Below are 20,828 nucleotides of genomic sequence, written 5' to 3' on the forward strand. Positions count from 1 at the left end.
GCAACAGAGCGTGAGCGTGAGCGTCAGAGCGTGAGCGTGAGCATCAGAGTGTCAGCGTCAGAGCGTGAGCGTCAGAGTGTGAGCGTCTGAGCGTGAGCGTCAGGGCGTGAGCGTCCGAGCGTGAGCGTCAGAGCGTGAGCATCTGAGCATGAGCGTCTGAGCATGAGCGTTTGAGCGTGAGCGTCTGAGCGTGAGCGTCAGAGCATGAGCGTGAGCGTCTGAGCGTGAGCGTCTGAGCATGAGCGTCTGAGCGTGAGCGTCAGAGCATGAGCGTCAGAGCATGAGCGTGAGCATCTGACCATGAGCGTCTGAGCGTGAGCGTCCGAGCGTGAGCGTCAGGGCGTGAGCGTCAGGGCGTGAGCGTCCGAGCGTGAGCGTCAGAGCGTGAGCGTCTGAGCATGAGCGTTTGAGCATGAGCGTCTGAGCGTGAGCGTCAGAGCATGAGCGTGAGCGTCTGAGCATGAGCGTCTGAGCGTGTGCGTCCGAGCGTGAGTGTCAGAGCGTGAGCGTCCGAGCGTGAGCGTCAGAGCCTGAGTGTGAGCGTCAGAGCGTGAGTGTGAGCGTCAGAGAGTGAGAATCAGAGCGTGAGAGTCAGAGCATGAGCGTGAGCATCAGAGCATAAGCGTGAGCGTCAGAGCATGAGCGTGAGCGTCCGAGCGTGAGCGTGAGCGTCCGAGCGTGAGCGTCAGAGCGTGAGCGTCAGAGCGTGAGCATCAGAGCATGAGTGTGAGCGTCAGAGCGTGAGCGTCAGAGCGTGAGCGTCCGAGCGTGAACATCACAGCCTGAGCGTGAGCGTCAAAGCGTGAGCCTCTGAGCATGAGCGTCTGAGCATGAGCGTCTGAGCGTGAGCGTCAGAGCATGAGCGTGAGCGTCTGAGCATGAGCGTCTGAGCATAAGCGTCCGAGCGTGAGTGTCAGAGCGTGAGCGTGAGCGTCATAGTGTCAGCGTCAGAGCGTGAGCGTCCGAGCGTGAGCGTCAGAGCGTGAGCATCAGAGCGTGAGCGTCAGAGCGTGAGCGTGAGCATCAGAGCGTCAGCGTCAGAGCGTGAGCGTCAGAGCGTGAGCGTCAGAGCGTGAGCGTCTGAGCGTGAGCGTCAGAGCGTGAGCGTCTGAGCGTGAGCGTCAGAGCGTGAGCTTCTGAGCGTGAGCGTCTGAGCGTGAGCGTCCGAGCGTGAGTGTCAGAGCGTGAGTGTCAGAGCGTGAGCGTCAGAGCGTGAGCGTCCGAGCGTGAGCGTCTGAGCATGAGCGTCTGAGCGTGAGTGTCAGAGCATGAGCGTGAGCGTCTGAGCATGAGCGTCTGAGCGTGAGTGTCAGAGTGTGAGCATCCGAGCGTGAGCGTCAGAGCCTGAGTGTGAGCGTCAGAGCGTGAGCGTGAGCGTCAGAGAGTGAGCATCAGAGCGTGAGAGTCAGAGCGTGAGCGTGAGCATCAGAGCATGAGCGTGAGCGTCAGAGCATGAGCGTGAGCGTCCGAGCGTGAGCGTCCGAGCATGAGCATCAGAGCGTGAGCATCAGAGCATGAGCGTCAGAGCGTGAGCGTCCGAGCGTGAACATCAGAGCCTGAGCGTGAGCGTCCGAGCGTGAGCGTCAGAGCGTGAGCGTCTGAGCGTGAGCGTCAGAGCGTGAGCCTGAGCTTCTGAGCATGAGCGTCTGACCGTGAGCATCCGAGCGTGAGTGTCAGAGCGTGAGCGTCAGAGCTTGAGCATCCGAGCGTGAGCGTCCGAGCGTGAGCGTCTGAGCATGAGCGTCCGAGCGTGAGCGTCAGAGCATGAGCGTGAGCGTCTGAGCATGAGCGTCTGAGCGTGAGTGTCAGAGCGTGAGCGTCCGAGCGTGAGCGTCAGAGCCTGAGTGTGAGCGTCAGAGCGTGAGCGTCAGAGAGTGAGCATCAGAGCGTGAGAGTCAGAGCGTGAGCGTGAGCATCAGAGCATGAGCGTCAGCGTCAGAGCATGAGCTTGAGCGTCCGAGCGTGAGCGTCCGAGCGTGAGCATCAGAGCATAGCGTCAGAGCGTGAGCGTCCGAGCGTGAACATCAGAGCCTGAGCGTGAGCGTCCGAGCGTGAGCGTCCGAGCGTGAGCGTCAGAGCGTGAGCATGAACGTCAGAGCGAGAGCGTGAGCGTCAGAGCGTGAGCGTCAGAGCATGAGCATCAGAGCGTGAGCGTCAGAGCGTGAGCGTGAGCGTCAGAGCGTGAGCGTGAGCATCAGAGTGTGAGCGTCTGAGCGTGAGCATCAGGGCGTGAGCGTCCGAGCGTGAGCATCAGAGCGTGAGCGTCTCAGCATGAGCGTCTGAGCATGAGCGTCTGAGCATGAGCGTCTGAGCGTCTGAGCATGAGCGTTTGAGCGTGAGAGTCAGACCGTGAGCGTGAGCATCAGAGCATGAGCGTGAGCGTCAGAGCATGAGCGTCAGCGTCCGAGCGTGAGCGTCGGAGTGTGAGCGTCCGAGCGTGAACATCAGAGCCTGAGCGTGAGCGTCCGAGCGTGAGCGTCCGAGCGTGAGCGTCCGAGCGTGAGCATGAACGTCAGAGCGTGAGCGTCAGAGCGTGAGCGTCAGAGCGTGAACGTCCGAGCGTGAGCATCAGAGCGTGAGCAACAGAGCGTGAGCGTGAGCGTCAGAGCGTGAGCGTGAGCATCAGAGTGTCAGCGTCAGAGCGTGAGCGTCAGAGTGTGAGCGTCTGAGCGTGAGCGTCAGGGTGTGAGCGTCTGAGCGTGAGCGTCAGGGCGTGAGCGTCTGAGCGTGAGCGTCAGGGCGTGAGCGTCCGAGCGTGAGCGTCAGAGCGTGAGCGTCTGAGCATGAGCGTCTGAGCATGAGCGTCAGAGCATGAGCGTGAGCGTCTGAGCGTGAGCGTCAGAGCGTGAGCGTCTGAGCATGAGCGTGAGCGTCAGAGCGTGAGCGTCTGAGCATGAGCGTCTGAGCATGAGCGTCTGAGCGTGAGCGTCAGAGCATGAGCGTGAGCGTCTGAGCATGAGCGTCTGAGCATGAGCGTCTGAGCATGAGCGTGAGCGTCTGAGCGTGAGCGTCTGAGCATGAGCGTGAGCATCAGAGCGTGAGCGTCTGAGCATGAGCGTCTGAGCGTGAGCGTCAGAGCATGAGCGTGAGCGTCTGAGCATGAGCGTCTGAGCATGAGCGTCTGAGCGTGAGCGTCAGAGCATGAGCGTGAGCGTCTGAGCATGAGCGTCTGAGCGTGAGCGTCCGATCGTGAGCGTCAGGGCGTGAGCGTCCGAGCGTGAGCGTCAGAGCGTGAGCGTTTGAGCGTGAGCGTTTGAGCATGAGCGTCTGAGCGTGAGCGTCAGAGCATGAGCGTGAGCTTCTGTGCATGAGCGTCTGAGCGTGAGCGTCCGAGCGTGAGTGTCAGAGCGTGAGCGTCCGAGCGTGAGCGTCCGAGCGTGAGCGTCTGAGCATGAGCGTCAGAGCGTGAGCGTCAGAGCATGAGCATGAGCGTCTGAGCATGAGCGTCTGAGCGTGAGTGTCAGAGCGTGAGCGTCCGAGCGTGAGCGTCAGAGCCTGAGTGTGAGCGTCAGAGCGTGAGTGTGAGAGTCAGAGAGTGAGCATCAGAGCGTGAGAGTCAGAGCGTGAGCGTGAGCATCAGAGCATGAGCGTGAGCGTCAGAGCATAAGCGTGAGCGTCCGAGCGTGAGCGTCCGAGCGTGAGCGTCAGAGCGTGAGCATCAGAGCATGAGCGTCAGAGCGTGAGCGTCCGAGCGTGAACATCAGAGCCTGAGCGTGAGCGTCCGAGCGTGAGCGTCCGAGCGTGAGCGTCAGAGCGTCAGCATGAACGTCAGAGCGAGAGCGTGAGCGTCAGAGCGTGAGCGTCCGAGCGTGAGCGTCAGAGCGTGAGCTTCCGAGCGTGAGCGTCAGAGCGTGAGCGTCCGCGCGTGAGCATCAGATCGTGAGCAACAGAGCGTGAGCGTCAGAGCGTGAGCGTGAGCATCAGAGTGTCAGCGTCAGAGCGTCAGCGTCAGAGTGTGAGCGTCTGAGCGTGAGCGTCAGGGCGTGAGCGTCCGAGCATGAGCATCAGAGCGTGAGCGTCTGAGCATGAGCGTCTGAGCATGAGCGTCTGAGCATGAGCGTGAGCGTCTGAGCATGAGCGTCTGAGCGTGAACGTCCGAGCGTGAGCGTCAGAGCGTGAGCGTCAGAGCGTGAGGGTCCGAGCGTGAGGGTCCGAGCGTGAGCGTCCGAGCGTGAGCGTCAGAGCGTGAGCGTCTGAGCATGAGCGTCTGAGCGTGAGCGTCAGAGCATGAGCGTGAGCGTCTGAGCATGAGCGTGAGCGTCTGAGCATGAGCGTCTGAGCGTGAGTGTCAGAGCGTGAGCGTCCGAGCGTGAGCGTCAGAGCCTGAGTGTGAGCGTAAGAGCGTGAGCGTGAGCGTCAGAGAGTGATCATCAGAGCGTGAGCGTGAGCATCAGAGCATGAGCGTGAGCGTCAGAGCATGAGCGTGAGCGTGAGCGTCCGAGCGTGAGCGTCAGAGCGTGAGCATCAGAGCATGAGCATCAGAGCGTGAGCGTCCGAGCGTGAACATCAGAGCCTGAGCGTGAGCGTCCGAACGTGAGCGTCCGAGCGTGATAGTCCGAGCGTGAGCGTCAGAGCGTGAGCGTCAGAGCGTGAGCGTCAGAGCATGAGCGTCTGAGCATGAGCGTCAGAGCATGAGCGTCAGAGCATGAGCGTGAGCGTCTGACCATGAGCGTCTGAGCGTGAGCGTCCGAGCGTGAGCGTCAGGGCGTGAGCGTCCGAGCGTGAGCGTCAGAGCGTGAGCGTCTGAGCATGAGCGTTTGAGCATGAGCGTCTGAGCGTGAGCGTCAGAGCATGAGCGTGAGCGTCTGAGCATGAGCATCTGAGCATGAGCGTCTGAGCGTGAGCGTCCGAGCGTGAGTGTCAGAGCGTGAGCGTCCGAGCTTGAGCGTCAGAGCCTGAGTGTGAGCGTCAGAGCGTGAGTGTGAGCGTCAGAGAGTGAGCATCAGAGCGTGAGAGTCAGAGCATGAGCGTGAGCATCAGAGCATGAGCGTGAGCGTCAGAGCATGAGCGTGAGCGTCCGAGCGTGAGCGTGAGCGTCCGAGCGTGAGCGTCAGAGCGTGAGCATCAGAGCATGAGTGTGAGCGTCAGAGCGTGAGCGTCAGAGCGTGAGCGCCCGAGCGTGAACATCAGAGCCTGAGCGTGAGCGTCAAAGCGTGAGACTCTGAGCATGAGCGTCTGAGCATGAGCGTCTGAGCGTGAGCGTCAGAGCATGAGCGTGAGCGTCTGAGCATGAGCGTCTGAGCGTAAGCGTCCGAGCGTGAGTGTCAGAGCGTGAGCGTCAGAGCCTGAGTGTGAGCGTCAGAGCGTGAGCGTGAGCGTCAGAGAGTGAGCATCAGAGCGTGAGAGTCAGAGCGTGAGTGTGAGCATCAGAGCATGAGCGTGAGCGTCAGAGGGTGAGCGTCAGAGCGTGAGCATCAGAGCATGAGTGTGAGCATCAGAGCGTGAGCGTCAGAGCGTGAGCATCCGAGCGTGAGAGCGTGAGCATGAGCGTCAGAGCTTGAGCGTCAGAGCGTGAGTGTCAGAGCGTGAGCATCTGAGCGTGAGCATCAGAGCCTGAGCGTGAGTTTCCGAGCGTGAGCGTCCGAGCGTGAGCGTCAGAGCGTGAGCGTCAGAGCGTGAGCATCAGAGCGTGAGCATCAGAGCGTGAGCGTGAGCGTCAGAGCGTGAGCTTTAGGGCCTGAGCGTGAGCGTCATAGTGTCAGCGTCAGAGCGTGAGCGTCCGAGCGTGAGCGTCAGAGCGTGAGCATCAGAGCGTGAGCGTCAGAGCGTGAGCGTGAGCATCAGAGCGTCAGCGTCAGAGCGTGAGCATCAGAGCGTGAGCATCAGAGCGTGAGCGTGAGCGTCAGCGTCATAGTGTGAGCGTCTGAGCGTGAGCGTCAGAGCGTGAGCGTCTGAGCGTGAGCGTCAGAGCGTGAGCGTGAGCTTCTGAGCATGAGCGTCTGAGCGTGAGCGTCCGAGCGTGAGTGTCAGAGCGTGAGCGTCCGAGCGTGAGCGTCCGAGCGTGAGCGTCTGAGCATGAGCGTCTGAGCGTGAGTGTCAGAGCATGAGCGTGAGCATCTGAGCATGAGCGTCTGAGCGTGAGTGTCAGAGCGTGAGCGTGAGCGTCAGAGAGTGAGCATCAGAGCGTGAGAGTCAGAGCGTGAGCGTGAGCATCAGAGCGTGAGCGTGAGCGTCAGAGCATGAGCGTGAGCGTCCGAGCGTGAGCGTCCGAGCATGAGCATCAGAGCGTGAGCATCAGAGCATGAGCGTCAGAGCGTGAGCGTCCGAGCGTGAACATCAGAGCCTGAGCGTGAGCGTCCGAGCGTGAGGGTCAGAGCGTGAGCGTCTGAGCGTGAGCGTCAGATCGTGAGCCTGAGCTTCTGAGCATGAGCGTCTGAGCGTGAGCATCCGAGCGTGAGTGTCAGAGCGTGAGCGTCAAAGCGTGAGCATCCGAGCGTGAGCGTCCGAGCGTGAGCGTCTGAGCATGAGCGTCTGAGCGTGAGCGTCAGAGCATGAGCGTGAGCATCTGAGCATGAGCGTCTGAGCGTGAGTGTCAGAGCGTGAGCGTCCGAGCGTGAGCGTCAGAGCCTGAGTGTGAGCGTCAGAGCGTGAGCGTCAGAGAGTGAGCATCAGAGCGTGAGAGTCAGAGCGTGAGCGTGAGCATCAGAGCATGAGCGTCAGCGTCAGAGCATGAGCTTGAGCGTCCGAGCGTGAGCGTCCGAGCGTGAGCGTCAGAGCGTGAGCATCAGAGCATGAGCGTCAGAGCGTGAGCGTCCGAGCGTGAACATCAGAGCCTGAGCGTGAGCGTCCGAGCATGAGCGTCCGAGCGTGAGCGTCAGAGCGTGAGCATGAACGTCAGAGCAAGAGCGTGAGCGTCAGAGCGTGAGCGTCCGAGCGTGAGCGTCAGAGCGTGAGCGTCAGAGCGTGAGCATCAGAGCGTGAGCGTCAACGCGTGAGCGTCAGAGCGTGAGCGTGAGCGTCAGAGCGTGAGCGTGAGCATCAGAGTGTCAGCGTCAGAGCGTGAGCGTCAGAGTGTGAGCGTCTGAGCGTGAGCGTCAGGGCGTGAGCGTCCGAGCGTGAGCATCAGAGCGTGAGCGTCTGAGCATGAGCGTCTGAGCATGAGCGTCTGAGCGTCTGAGCATGAGCGTCTGAGCGTGAGCGTCCGAGCGTGAGTGTCAGAACGTGAGCGTCCGAGCCTGAGCGTGAGCGTCCGAGCGTGAGCGTCCGAGCGTGAGCATCAGAGCGTGAGCATCAGAGCGTGAGAGTGAGCATCAGAGCGTGAGCGTCCGAGCATGAGCGTCAGAGTGTGAGCGTGAGCGTCAGAGCGTGAGTGTCAGAGCGTGAGCGTCAGAGCGTGAGCGTCAGAGCGTGAGCATCAGAGCGTGAGCGTCAGAGCGTGAGCGTGACCGTCAGAGAGTGAGCGTCCGAGCGTGAGCGCCACAGCGTGAGCGTCCGAGCGTGAGCGTCCGAGCGTGAGCGTCAGAGCGTGAGCGTCAGAGTGTGAGCGTCAGAGCGTGAGCGTCAGAGCGTGAGCATGAGTGTCTGTGCGTGAGCGTCTGAGCGTGAGCGTCTGAGGGTGTGAGGGTGAGCGTCTGAGGGTGAGCGTGTGAGGGTGAGCGTCCGAGCGTGAGTGTCCGAGCGTGAGCGTCTGAGCGTGAGCGTCTGAGGGTGAGCGTCTGAGGGTGAGTGCCTGAGCGTGAGCGTCAGAGCGTGAGCGTCTGAGCGTGAGCGTCTGATCGTGAGCGTCTGAGGGTGAGCGCCTGAGCGTGAGCTTCCGAGCGTGAGCGTCAGAGCGAGAGCGTCAGAGCGTGAGCATCTGAGGGTGAGCGTCTGAGGGTGAGCGTCTGAGGGTGTGAGGGTGAGCGTCTGAGGGTGAGCGTGTGAGGGTGAGCCGCTAACGGCCGCCAGCCATCTTGTTCTGAAATCCCGCGTCGCTGATTGGCCGCGGCCTGACCAATCAGCGACGTGGGATTTCCTGGACAGACAGACAGACAGACAGATAGACAGACAGACAGACAGACAGATGGGATAAGACAATTATATACAGTACAGACCAAAAGTTTGGACACACCTTCTCATTTAAAGTTTTTTTTGTATTTTCTTGACTATGGAAATTGTATATTCACACTGAAGGCATCAAAACTATGAATTAACACATGTGGAATTATATACTTAACAAAAAAGTGTGAAACAACTGAAAATATGTCTTATATTCTAGGTTCTTCAAAGTAGCCACCTTTTGCTTTGATGACTGTTTTGCACACTCTTGGCATTCTCTTGATGAGCTTCAAGAGGTAGTCACCGGAAATGGTCTTCCAACAATCTTGAAGGAGTTCCCAGAGATGTTTAGCACTTGTTGGCCCTTTTGCCTTCACTCTGCGGTCCAGCTCACCCCAAACCATCTCGATTGGGTTCAGGTCTGGTGACTGTGGAGGCCAGGTCAGCTGGCGTAGCACCCCATCACTCTCCCTCTTGGTCAAATAGCCCTTACACAGCCTGGAGGTGTGTTTGGGGTCATTGTCCTGTTGAAAAATAAATGATGGTCCAACTAAACGCAAACCGGATGGAATAGCAATGCTCTGTAAGATACTGTGGTAGCCATGCTGGTTCAGTATGCCTTCAATTTTGAATAAATCCCCAACAGTGTCACCAGAAAAGCACCCCCACACCATCACACCTCCTCCTCCATGCTTCACGGTGGGAACCAGGCATGTAGAGTCCATCCGTTCACCTTTTCTGCGTCGCACAAAGACATGGTGGTTGGAACCAAAGATCTCAAATTTGGACTCATCAGACCAAAGCACAGATTTCCACTAGTCTAATGTCCATTCCTTGTGTTCTTTAGCCCAAACAAGTCTCTTCTGCTTGTTGCCTGTCCTTAGCAGTGGTTTCCTAGCAGCTATTTTACCATGAAGACCTGCTGCACAAAGTCTCATTTTAACAGTTGTTGAAGAGATGTGTCTGCTGCTAGAACTCTGTGTGGTATTGACCTGGTCTCTAATCTGAGCTGCTGTTAACCTGCGATTTCTGAGGCTGGTGACTCGGATAAACTTATCCTCAGAAGCAGAGGTGACTCTTGGTCTTCCTTTCCAGGGGCGGTCCTCATGTGAGCCAGTTTCTTTGTAGCGCTTGATGGTTCTTGCAACTGCACTTGGGGACACTTTCAAAGTTTGCCCAATTTTTCGGACTGACTGACCTTCATTTCTTAAAGTAATGATGGCCACTCGTTTTTCTTTACTTAGCTGCTTTTTTTCTTGCCATAATACAAATTCTAACAGTCTATTCAGTAGGACTATCAGCTGTGTATCCACCTAACTTCTGCACAACACAACTTATGGTCTCAACCCCATTTATAAGGCAAGAAATCCCACTTATTAAACCTGACAGGGCACACCTGTGAAGTGAAAACCATTTCCGGTGACTACCTCTTGAAGCTCATCAAGAGGAATGCCAAGAGTGTGCAAAGCAGTCATCAAAGCAAAAGGTGGCTACTTTGAAGAATCTAGAATATAAGACATATTTTCAGTTGTTTCACACTTTTTTGTTAAGAATATAATTCCACATGTGTTAATTCATACTTTTGATGCCTTCAGTGTGAATGTACAATTTTCATAGTCATGAAAATACAGAAAAATCATTAAATGCGAATGTGTGTCCAAACTTTTGGTCTGTACTGTATATTAGATAATTTGTCAGCAATCTAGAATATCAATGACAAATTAGCATTTACTGAATACGTTTTTTAGGATAGTCAAAACGAGTTAGTATTCTATTCTCTAATCCAAGTGACTTTAATTATTTAATCATTATATATTAATAATGAAAAAATTATCAGTATGAATGTAGAAAATGACATACTTGAAAAAAATCTTATACTTGTTTTTGCTTAGCTGTTTTCCTCTATCATTTAAGATCCTGGAAAAAAACAGGTTCTCAGCCAATCTATTAACCTATCAATAAACCAAGCAGCCCTAATCATCAATCAATCACCTACTAACTGTATAATGGGTGCAATGTCCTCTGAGCAGCATGTATAGAACAATAAGGATGTCAGAGATAATAAACCATCTTTCTTTCCCCAACATTTTTTGCTTATAGACAACACACTTTTCCTAATAGCTCTACACTGTGCACAATTATTAGACAATTTTGTATTAGTTAATGATTAATTTTATTATTTAACATCGACAGTGATGTCAGTTAATCTGAAAGGTTATTAGACCTGAAACCTGAATATTTATGAAAGTAAAAATTAGGTTTTGTTTTTATTTGAAGATTATCTGTGTGCAGAATTATTATGCAACTAGAAGAAAAATGTAAATTTTTCAATCTTAATTGTTTATTTTCATAATAACCAAACTGTAGCATCGGCATCTCTGCCCCCTGCCAGGCAGAGACGCCGTCCCTCTCACCTCCCCGCTCCCTGCGCGGCGTCCTCCAGCGCTCCTCTTCCTGCAGCTGCCGGCGCGTGCTCCTTCCCGGGCACTGTGCTTAGGGCGCGCACGCTCCCTCTCTCTTAAAGGGGCCGCGTGCATGGTCCTAAGGAGTCCCCAGCCAATTGCCGGAGGACCTCCCATATATAAGACACTTCCTCCAAAATGGAGGTGCCCGAGCAAAAGTTGTTGCACAAGTATACTTACCTCTGCTTCAGCCCTCAGGTCCCGTTGCCAGCCTGACTACTGTTCCAGTCCGCCAGCCTGACTACTCTCCAGCCCGACAGTCTGCCTCCGGTCATCCGCCAGTCTGTCTATGGGCAAGTCCACCTGCTTACCAGGAAGCACCCGCCAGTTACCTGTCTACTACCTGCCGTGCCAGCTAGCCCGCTCACCTGGGAGCGCTCGCCTGTTACCTGTCTGCTACCTGCCTTGCCTGTTAGCCCGCTCACCTGGGAGCACTCGCCTGTTATCTGGCTGTTACCCGCTAGCCTACCTGGAGGCTTGGCCGTCACTTGTCGTGACCACCTGATAGCCTACCTGGAGGCTCCTGCTGTCACTTGCCGTGACCACCTGCCTGCTAGCCAAGAGACTTCTACCTGCTCTGCTGTCACTTGCCGTGACCACCTGCCTGCTAGCCAAGAGACTTCTACCTGCTCTGCTGTCACTTGCCGTGACCACCTGCCTGCTAGCCAAGAGACTTCTACCTGCTCTGCCGTCACGTACCGTGATCACCCGTCAGTTACCCAGAGACTTCTGCCTGCTTGCTGTGTCCATCCGCTATACCGGTCAGTCCCAGCCATCTGACCCGTGAGAGCCACCTGCTCTCTTACAAGGTCGTCCCCAGAGTAGCACCTGGTCCCTCTGCTCGGATCCTCCCTGGTCACGGAGTCGTTAGCCACCGTCCGACCAGGGTCGGTTCGAGTTCATACTTAGTTACGCCACTCTGGGTCCCTCCTTGCACCGCGGCACAGAGGTTCCACCATCCGGACCCGTAACACAAACAACTAAAAATATACAAAATTACATTTGTGACATTTCAAAAAAATATATGTGGCCAATGTAGCCAACTTTCTTTTCAACAACTGTCATCAATGGAGTCCGTCAGTTTCCTAATCTGTTGACAATTAATCTTTTGGCACCAACCACAGCCTCCCAGACACTATTCAGAGAGGTGTACTGTTTTTCATTACCATAAATCTCCTGTTTAAGAAGGGTCCTCAAATATTTAATAGGGTTTATGTCATATATGAAAAGAGGCCATGTACTTATTCTTTCATCTTTAAGGCCTATATTGGCTAACCAAGTAGTGGATGACTTCGATCTATGCAATGCCGCATTGTCCTGCCTAAATATCATTGTTTTCTTGAAAGATGCAGACTTTTCCTGTACAATTGTTCGAAGAAACTTCTTCTAAAAACTGGCAGTAGGGTTGGAAGTCGATTTTGAGACCATCTTCAACCCCAAAATGTTCTATGATCATGCCCCAATGTCTTAGTAATTTCAAAAGTGCTGCATGCCCATGTAAGACTTTTCACAATTTTAGAATTTTCACCTTTTCAGAGTCAGCTAATTCTCTTTTTTGGTTCATTTTGCCTGAGAAAAGCATATTGCCCAATCATAATGCACACCTTAAGGCTGAGTTCACACGATGCGTATTTAATGCGTTTCCGCGGCGTTTTTGCAGTTGCGTAAACGCCGCGGAAACACATGAAAAACACATGGTAGAAGGGAAGCAATGTTCCTCAATTGAAATCCGCATGTGCTGTGCCCATGATGCGGATTTTTCCGCAGCGTAAACGCTGCGGTCAAAAATCCGCAGCATGTCAATTAATTTTGCGGAAACGCTGCTCTTTTGCCGCCATTGACTTGCATTAGACTGCATGGAATCCGCATCACTGTATATGTTGATGCGCTTTTCATGCGGTCTAATGTGCGGATGGTACCCGGGTGTGGATGAGAGGACTCTCATCCAGACCCAGGTACCATTAAAAAAAAAAGAATAAAATAAAAAATATATATATTCTCACCTTCTGACGGCCCGCGCAGCCCTCCTGCTTGGTTCGCGGCACTTCGGGGTTGAATGAAGAAGGACCTTCGCTGACGTCAGAGTCATGTGACGGGTCACGTGACGCTGACGTCGGAAGGTCCTAAAGTCTTCACTGCCGGCAGCCGGGACCGAGCGAAGCAGGACACCGGGGGCCATCAGAGGGTAAAGTATATATTTATTTTTTATTTTTTGACATTCACACACTATATAAATCCATGCCGGTTGCATGGATTTATATAGTGTGAAGTTGACAAGCACTTTCCAAGTGATGCTAAAATCGCTTGGGAAGCGCTTGTCAACCCGCATGCGGAAATGAAAGTGAAGACCGCTTCATTTCCGCATGTCCCTGGCAGGAAAAACGCATGTACAATCCGCATGCGTTTTTTCCTGCCAGAGAGATGCAGAAACGCTCAGGAAAAAATCCTGAGCATTTCTGCATCGTGTGCACATACCCTAATAAAGGGTGTTGATATCCTTAAGCCATATCCTCCCTCATTCCACAAATACACATAAACTGCATTCAAGTTTATATAGCTTCGAGTTGGAAAATATCCATAAAAATAATGATAAGGTCAAAATACTATATTTTACATTTCTTCACATCACCATTGATAGATCTTCATTAAATATTGCTACTATATACTAGAGAAGTGTGGATTATTTGAAATTCGATTTTCTTGGCTTCACAAAATTTTCCAGTAAAATTTGATTTTAGGTGCAAATGGAAGAAACAGTGACATTTTCACCTGACTGGGTACATCAATTATCTATGTTTGGGGAGTATGAAGAGCTTAGCACTTTGCGAAATAAACAAGGGATAGCTTTTTCACAAGCAATCCAAAAATTATCCCTGCAATTAGAGAAACAAAACAGCTGTACACTTTTAAACATTAAGAAATTGTGGCTTATCAACTAAGAGTACAAATTATCCCTTTTTGTAATGTGCAACAGGCTTTCTAATCATACAATGATGAATCAATTACCAAGGCTTTTTGTAAAGCCATTAAAAATTATTCCCATTTTTAGGTAGAAAAAAAAACTGGTCTGTTTTCCAAAAGAAGAAGCTTACTTCTTACCCACAAGAGAGTATGTGCACCAGTATCAGTGGTGCTGTCTATCACTATAAAACACAGTGAGCAGCCAGGAAATGTATGGTTGGTATGCCTGGGCAGTGGCTGTTACAGGAGCAGCACGGTAGAGAGTAAGGGCTCTTTCACACGTCAGTATCTCCCGGTACGACTGGTGACAGTTTCCACATGTACCGGAGACACTGACACACGCAGACCGGTCTGTGCACATCTCAGTGTGTTTTCACGGACCGTTTGTTCGTGTGATCAACAAAGTGGAGCTAGAATTGCTGAGCACATTAATGATGTGATACTAGATGCTTTAAAAGTAAAAAATTCTATGTCTGGTTTATCTAAACATTTCCATGATACTCATCAAGGAAATTGCTCCACTTCATTAATCACAGGCATAGAGAGAGTTAACCGTCCAGCAAGAGGTCGGGATTGGCTGAGGCTTCACTTCAAATGAGAAGCCTTTTGGATTTTTCACCGAGCCACCAGATTCCCCAGTGGGTTAAATTATAAAAATGATTTAATGTACCTTTTTTGAAATGTTTCATTATTATAAGAAAACATACATTGTCCTTTGCTACTTTGAGAAACTTGGATCAGGTTTATCCATAGAAGAGATTTGAAGACACAATGAGTTTTTGTTTTTTTCCTTTTCTTTCCTTTTGCTGCAGTTTTGATACAGTTTTATACACAGAAATTAGAGAAATGAGGAAATGCTGGTATAAAGATAACAGTAGATATATTTATTTATTATCAATATAATTATTTTGAAAGCTAAAATCCTTTTCTCACATGATGTACATATTGTTTGAGATTGAGTAGTATTTGAGCTATTCGCGTTACATATATATGCAGACATTTTTACAGGATATTACTCATCTTTGTGTTTTTTTGAGTCCTCTTTTATTTTTTCCCCTTCTGCCTTCATTCCCACACTCCTTCTCCCCCGCCTCCTCCCTTTCATTTCTTTTCTCCTGTGTACACATAAGGTTAAAAATTAAGCACATCTGTGATTTGTCTATTCCATACCTATTTTCTATGCTATGTATTTCCATAGCTCCTGCATGTTAGTTGTGATTAAGAGTAGAGATGAGCGTTGTTCTACTCGAACTGTTCGCCAATCTCAAATTCGAGCTGTTTTGGGCGGTGTTCGAGCCGGTCGGCGAACACGAACAATTTGAGAAAAATTCGGCTGTTCGAGGTTATGTTCGATAACTGTTCGTGCACCAAAATCATAACTGGATTTTTTCTCAGTAATGATGAAAATTAATGTTAATACGCAGTTTGAGTGTACAGCGGGGCGGGGGGAGGGGCAGGGGATGGATCTCTGCAGGAACAATGAAGATCTCCATTTTTTTTTCTCTTTCCCGCATTTGCAGTGGGGAGGTGCAATCTGTCAGCCTATCAGCAGCGCACACACGGAGCGAAGTGCTTTTTTTCACACAAGCAAGGGCATGTGTGATTGGCAGTGTATGTCACATGTCCTTGCCCTATAAGACCAAGCCATTTTCCCCGTCGCCACCATTTTCTCACTGCTGCAGCTGCGTGTTAGACGGCACCGCTGTTGCTGTGTGCGCTATACCTTGTTAATTTCAAGCCAATTTTCGCACAAATCTACAGATAGCTTGGGAGTAGGGAATAGTTGTGATTGCAGTCCTTTTAAGGACTAGGTTACAGCATTTCCTACGACTTTTATCAGGCAGGTCTGTGCTCTTAAATAGATAGATTGTGGGAGTAAAGACTAATTGTAATTGGAGTCCTTTTCAGGACTAGGTTACATCAGTTCCTATCAGTTTTTGCCAGGCAGGTCTGTGCCAGTGCTGTGCAAGTTTTTTTCACAGCATTTGGCTGAATCTAGCAAAGCTAATCCTTTTTGGCCTATTGCAGAGTGTGTTAGTCAGTGGAGTAGCCTATCTGTGTTGCAAGATATACCACCTGTGTATAGAATACCAATTTTTTTACTGCACCTAGTGAAGTAAAATCTTTTGGGCATAGCATCATTCTATTAGTCCATCTATACTGACCTCCATCAGGTTGCAAACTGAATATAATTTTTTTCTGCATCTAGCTCTGAAAAAATATTTGGGCTTCTAGCAGTGTGTGGGACTTGGTCTATTAGTCCATCTATACTGACCTCCATCAGGTTGCAAATTAAAAATAATTTTTTTCTTCATTTAGCTCTGAAAAAATATTTGGGCTTCTAGCAGTGTGTGGGACTTGTTCTATTAGTCCTTCTATACTGACCTCCAGCAGGTTGCAAATTGAATATAATTTTTTTCTGCATCTAGCCCTGAAAAAATATTTGGGCTTCTAGCGGTGTGTGGGACTTGGTCTATTAGTCCATCTATACTGACCTCCATCAGGTTGCAAATTGAATAAAAAAATTTTCTGCATCTAGCTCTGAAAAAATATTTGGGCTTCTAGCGGTGTGTGGGACTTGGTCTATTAGTCCATCTATACTGACCTCCATCAGGTTGCAAATTAAAAATAATTTTTTTCTGCATCTAGCTCTGAAAAAATATTTGGGCTTCTAGCAGTGTGTGGGACTTGGTCTATTAGTCCATCTATACTGACCTCCATCAGGTTGCAAATTAAAAATAATTTTTTTCTTCATTTAGCTCTGAAAAAATATTTGGGCTTCTAGCAGTGTGTGGGACTTGTTCTATTAGTCCTTCTATACTGACGTCCAGCAGGTTGCAAATTGAATATAATTTTTTTCTGCATCTAGCTCTGAAAAAATATTTGGGCTTCTAGCGGTGTGTGGGACTTGGTCTATTAGTCCATCTATACTGACCTCCAACAGGTTGCAAATTAAAAATAATTTTTTTCTGCATCTAACCCAGCCAATAGTTTTGGCCTAATACCACAGTTTGGCCACTCAGCTCTGCTCGGTTACCATCCATTGTTTTTTTGTGCAAACAACTCCAGAGTTGTGAATTAGTTAACCACCAAAATGAGTGGAAAAAGGCCTGCTGCTGGTGGAAAGGGGAATAGGCGTGTTGGGAAGGGGAAAAAAGGTTGTGTCCGTGGGGTAGGTGCAGAAGAAAGACCATCTTCCAGCCAAACTAAAATGTCTACTTCTTTTAGCGGACAATGTGATAAGATCCCTTTCTTACGGCCACGCCAATCGCTACAAATTCCAGATGAGGCACAAAAACAGCAGGTGCTTCAACGGATATCAAGTGCTCCTTTAAGTGGGCTCTCCTCCACATCAACTTCAACATCACAAATACTCCAGTCCTCAAAGGTGTCACCCAAATCGCACTTGCTTCCTCACAGCTCCCAAATCTCCAGCTGCCCGTCTGAGTATGAGGTAGAACAGATGGTTGAGTCTGCAGAGCTGTTTACTCATACTATAGCCTGGGAATCAGAGGTCGACTCCAGCGCTTCTGTGAATCCAGACGAGGAAATGATCTGCACTGATGCCCAGAATCTTTATGAGTCGGATCCAGGACCAGACGCAGAAGGTTCTGACCATAATGTAGACCCTCATTCCCAAACTGTAACTCCTGTTGGTGGAGACAATGAGGAAGACGATGATAAGACTCAAATACCTGATTGGAGCGACAACTTTAGTTTTTTGTCAGGGCAGGAACAGGTTGGCTCTGAGGACGACGGGTGTGATAACGCACAGGGTGATGATGATGAGGTCGGAGATCCCACTTACTGTCAACCCACAGTCAGCGAAGAGATGAGGTCAGCAGAGGAGGTGGAGGAAGATGCTAGTGACGACGAGGTCAGGTTGCGCCTTCCTGGACAGAGACGTAGTACTGGAAGCACGTCAACAACTGCATCCTCAAACACAACTCTGCCTCTCACCACAAGTCGTGGTGGCTCTTCAGGTCGCATGGGTGCTAAGCCTTGCATAGCCTGGGCATTTTTTCAGATCGATAAAGATGACCCAACTCGTGTTATCTGTAACATTTGTCAGCAAAAGCTAAGTAGAGGCCAAAAAATACATAGTTTGAGTACTTCATGCATGAACCGGCACATGGACATGAAGCATAAGTTGCAGTGGGAAGCTCAGTGTGCTACAATGCGGCCTAGCCGGCCGGGCCAACCACCGTCTGCCATATCTTGTGCATCCGCGGCCTCTTCATCCTCTGTGACTGGGGGGACAGCAGTCACACCTGTTTTGGGGCGCAGACCTGCCACCTCTTTACCCGCAACAGCCAGCGTGATTGGCAGGTCATCATTTTCTTTGGAGGTGGGAACACCAGCTGGTCTTGAGCGCTGTCCGACATCGATAGCACCACCTTTGGATCAAGGCAACCTAACATGTCCGCCTGCATCTTCCTCACAGACCGGCAGTTTGCCGGGGACACCCTTATCAACCCCGTCTAAGCACAATAGCCAGCCCTCGGTCCCTCAGATGTGGACAAGTAAAAGACCATTTCCTCCTAGCCATGAGAAAGCTAAGAGGTTGAATTTCACCATCTGCAAGCTCTTGGCTACAGAAATGCTGCCTTTCCGCCTGGTGGACACAGAGGATTTTCGAGACCTTATGTCCGTCGCAGTGCCCCAGTACCAGATGCCCAGTCGGCACTACTTCTCAAAGAAAGGTGTGCCTGCGCTCCACCAGCATGTCGCACACAACATCACCGCTTCTTTGAGAAACTCTGTGTGTGACAGGGTGCATTTCACCACAGACACTTGGACGAGTAGGCATGGACAGGGGCGTTACATGTCGCTGACTGGGCACTGGGTAACTATGGTGACAGCAGGACAAGGGGCTGCTGTCCAAGTCTTGCCGTCCCCACGAGTTGTGCGTCAATCCTCTTTATGTCATTTTTCCTCCACTGCTTCTGCCTCCTCAACCTCCTCTCGGTCTTCCACCTGCACCCAAAGCCTGTCTGGTCATGCCACAAGCTTTCTAACTGCGCAGAAGGGATCCTGCACACCTCCTTACTATGCTGGCAGTAGGGCTCAACGTCATCAGGCGGTTTTTACATTGAAATGTCTGGGAAATGTGAGTCACACAGCTGAGGAGTTGTGGTCAGCTCTGGAGAACCAATTTCATGAATGGTTGTCTCCACTGGACCTGAAACCAGGGAAGGCCGTGTGCGACAATGCTGCAAACCTGGGTGCGGCCCTTCGCCGGGGCAATGTCACACACGTGCCTTGTATGGCTCACGTGTTGAACCTGGTTGTCCAGCAATTTTTAGCCCACTATCCCAGACTAGATGGCCTTCTGCAGAGGGCACGGTCGCTGTGTGCTCACTTCCGCCGTTCGCATCCCGCAGCTCAGCGACTTAAATCTCTACAGAAGTCGTTGGGCCTGCCACTTCACTGGCTAAAATGCGATGTGCCTACCCGGTGGAATTCAACTCTGCACATGTTGCAGCGACTGTGGCAGCACCGACAAGCCCTGGTGCAATACGTTCTGACGTATAGCCTGGGCCAACGAGATTCAGAGGTGGGGCAAATCACGCTGGAGGAGTGGTCTCAGATCAGGGACCTATGCACCCTTCTGCACAGTTTTGAAATGGCGACGAAGATGTTTAGTGCTGACGATGCCATTATCAGCATGACTATTCCGGTGATTTACATGCTGGAGCACATGTTAAACAGAATTCGGAGTCAGGTGGTGGCACAAGAGGAGGTGGAGGAAGTAGAGGAGGAGGAGTTGTATGCGTAAGGGCTAACATCTGCAAGGTCCAGACGGTCGGCAGCACCAGGGTGGCAGGCATGTGAGGGTGGGGGAGATGATTTTACCAGGGCGCATGGTAGCAGCCAAACTAGTGAGGAAGGTGCAGGAGCCCAGGAAGAAGTGGAGGACGAACTGATGGAAGACTCATCAGATGAGGGAGACCTTGATCACATTTCTGTTGTGCGAGGTTGGGGGGAGAGGACAGAGGAAGGAAGCATGATTGTTACCTCGCCACCAACACAACAGGGACTTGGTGCTCCTGGATGCGCAACACACATGAGTGCCTTCTTGCTGCACTACCTGCAACATGACCCTTGAATTGTGAGAATTAGAAATAATCCTGACTACTGGGTTGCCACACTGTTAGATCCCCGGTACAAAAGTAAATTTGCAGAAATTATTCCTGCCATAGAAAGGGATGCACGCATGCAGGAGTATCAGCAGAGACTGTTGCAGAATCTTACATGTGCTTTTCCACAAAATACCAGTGGTGCACGTAGTGAATCTCACAGTTCCAACTTGCCAACCGTGGGACCGTCAAGTGTTCAGCACTCAAACCGTAACAGAACCACAGTATCTGCTGGTAACATCAATTTTGCGGAATCATTTCACCACTTTTTTAGCCCATCCTTTGCAAGGCCACAGGAGACAAGAAGTCTGACACATAGTCAACGCCTAGAGACGATGGTACAGGAGTATCTCCAAGTAAACATTGAAGCCACGACTGTGTCACTGGACCCTTGCTCTTTTTGGGCTTCCAATCTGGATAAATGGCCGGAGCTAGCCACTTACGCCTTGAAGATCTTGTCATGCCCCGCAGCCAGCGTTCTGTCTGAACGTGTGTTCAGCGCTGCTGGTGGTGTGCTGACAGATAAGCGCACGCGGCTCTCCACTGATAATGTAGACAGACTCACGTTCATAAAGATGAACAAATCATGGATCCGAAATGACTTTTCTACCCCTGTGTCATCCTGGGGAGAGTAAAAGCTTGATGATTGGTTAAAATCACCCTACCAACCGTTTTAAGCTTTCAAATTACTAATCATGTTTATCTGTATCTTGACTGGAAAATAATTTGGGCTTTGTAGCAGTGTGCAGCACTGATCCTATTAGGCCATCTATAATAAGCTTCACCAGATTTAAAATTAAAAATAATTTTTAGCTGCATCTAGCCCGGAAAATAATTTTGGGGCTCCGAGATGCGCAAGACACATAAGTGCCTTCTTGCTGCACTACCTGCAGCATGACCCTCATATTGTCAGAATTCGAAGTAATCATGACTACTGGGTTGCCACACTCTTAGATCCCCCAAACTTTTCGATCAACCTTTTCATTTTAATAAAGACCAAAAAAATGGTCATTTTTGAAATTATAAGAATTAGCAGGTTGTTAGAAACTGAAATCAAACAGTTTTCAACTCAAAACTTTATTCTAGGTGATGTTACATTTTCACATAGGACCCCTTGTTCGAAAGGAGCTTCTGAACTCTCTCGTCCATTGAATTTGTCAGGTTTTGGATGGTTTCTGCTTCAATTGTTTTGCATGAGGACAGAATACCCTCCCAGAGCTGTTGCTTAGATGTGAACTGCCTCCCGCCATCATAGACACTCCTTTTAATGATGCTCCAAAGGTTCTGA

The sequence above is a fragment of the Phyllobates terribilis genome, unplaced genomic scaffold (assembly GCF_046119375.1).
Source record: "Phyllobates terribilis strain yellow unplaced genomic scaffold, ASM4611937v1 Scaffold_1__5_contigs__length_1240528914, whole genome shotgun sequence".
Taxonomy (NCBI): Eukaryota; Metazoa; Chordata; class Amphibia; order Anura; family Dendrobatidae; genus Phyllobates; species Phyllobates terribilis.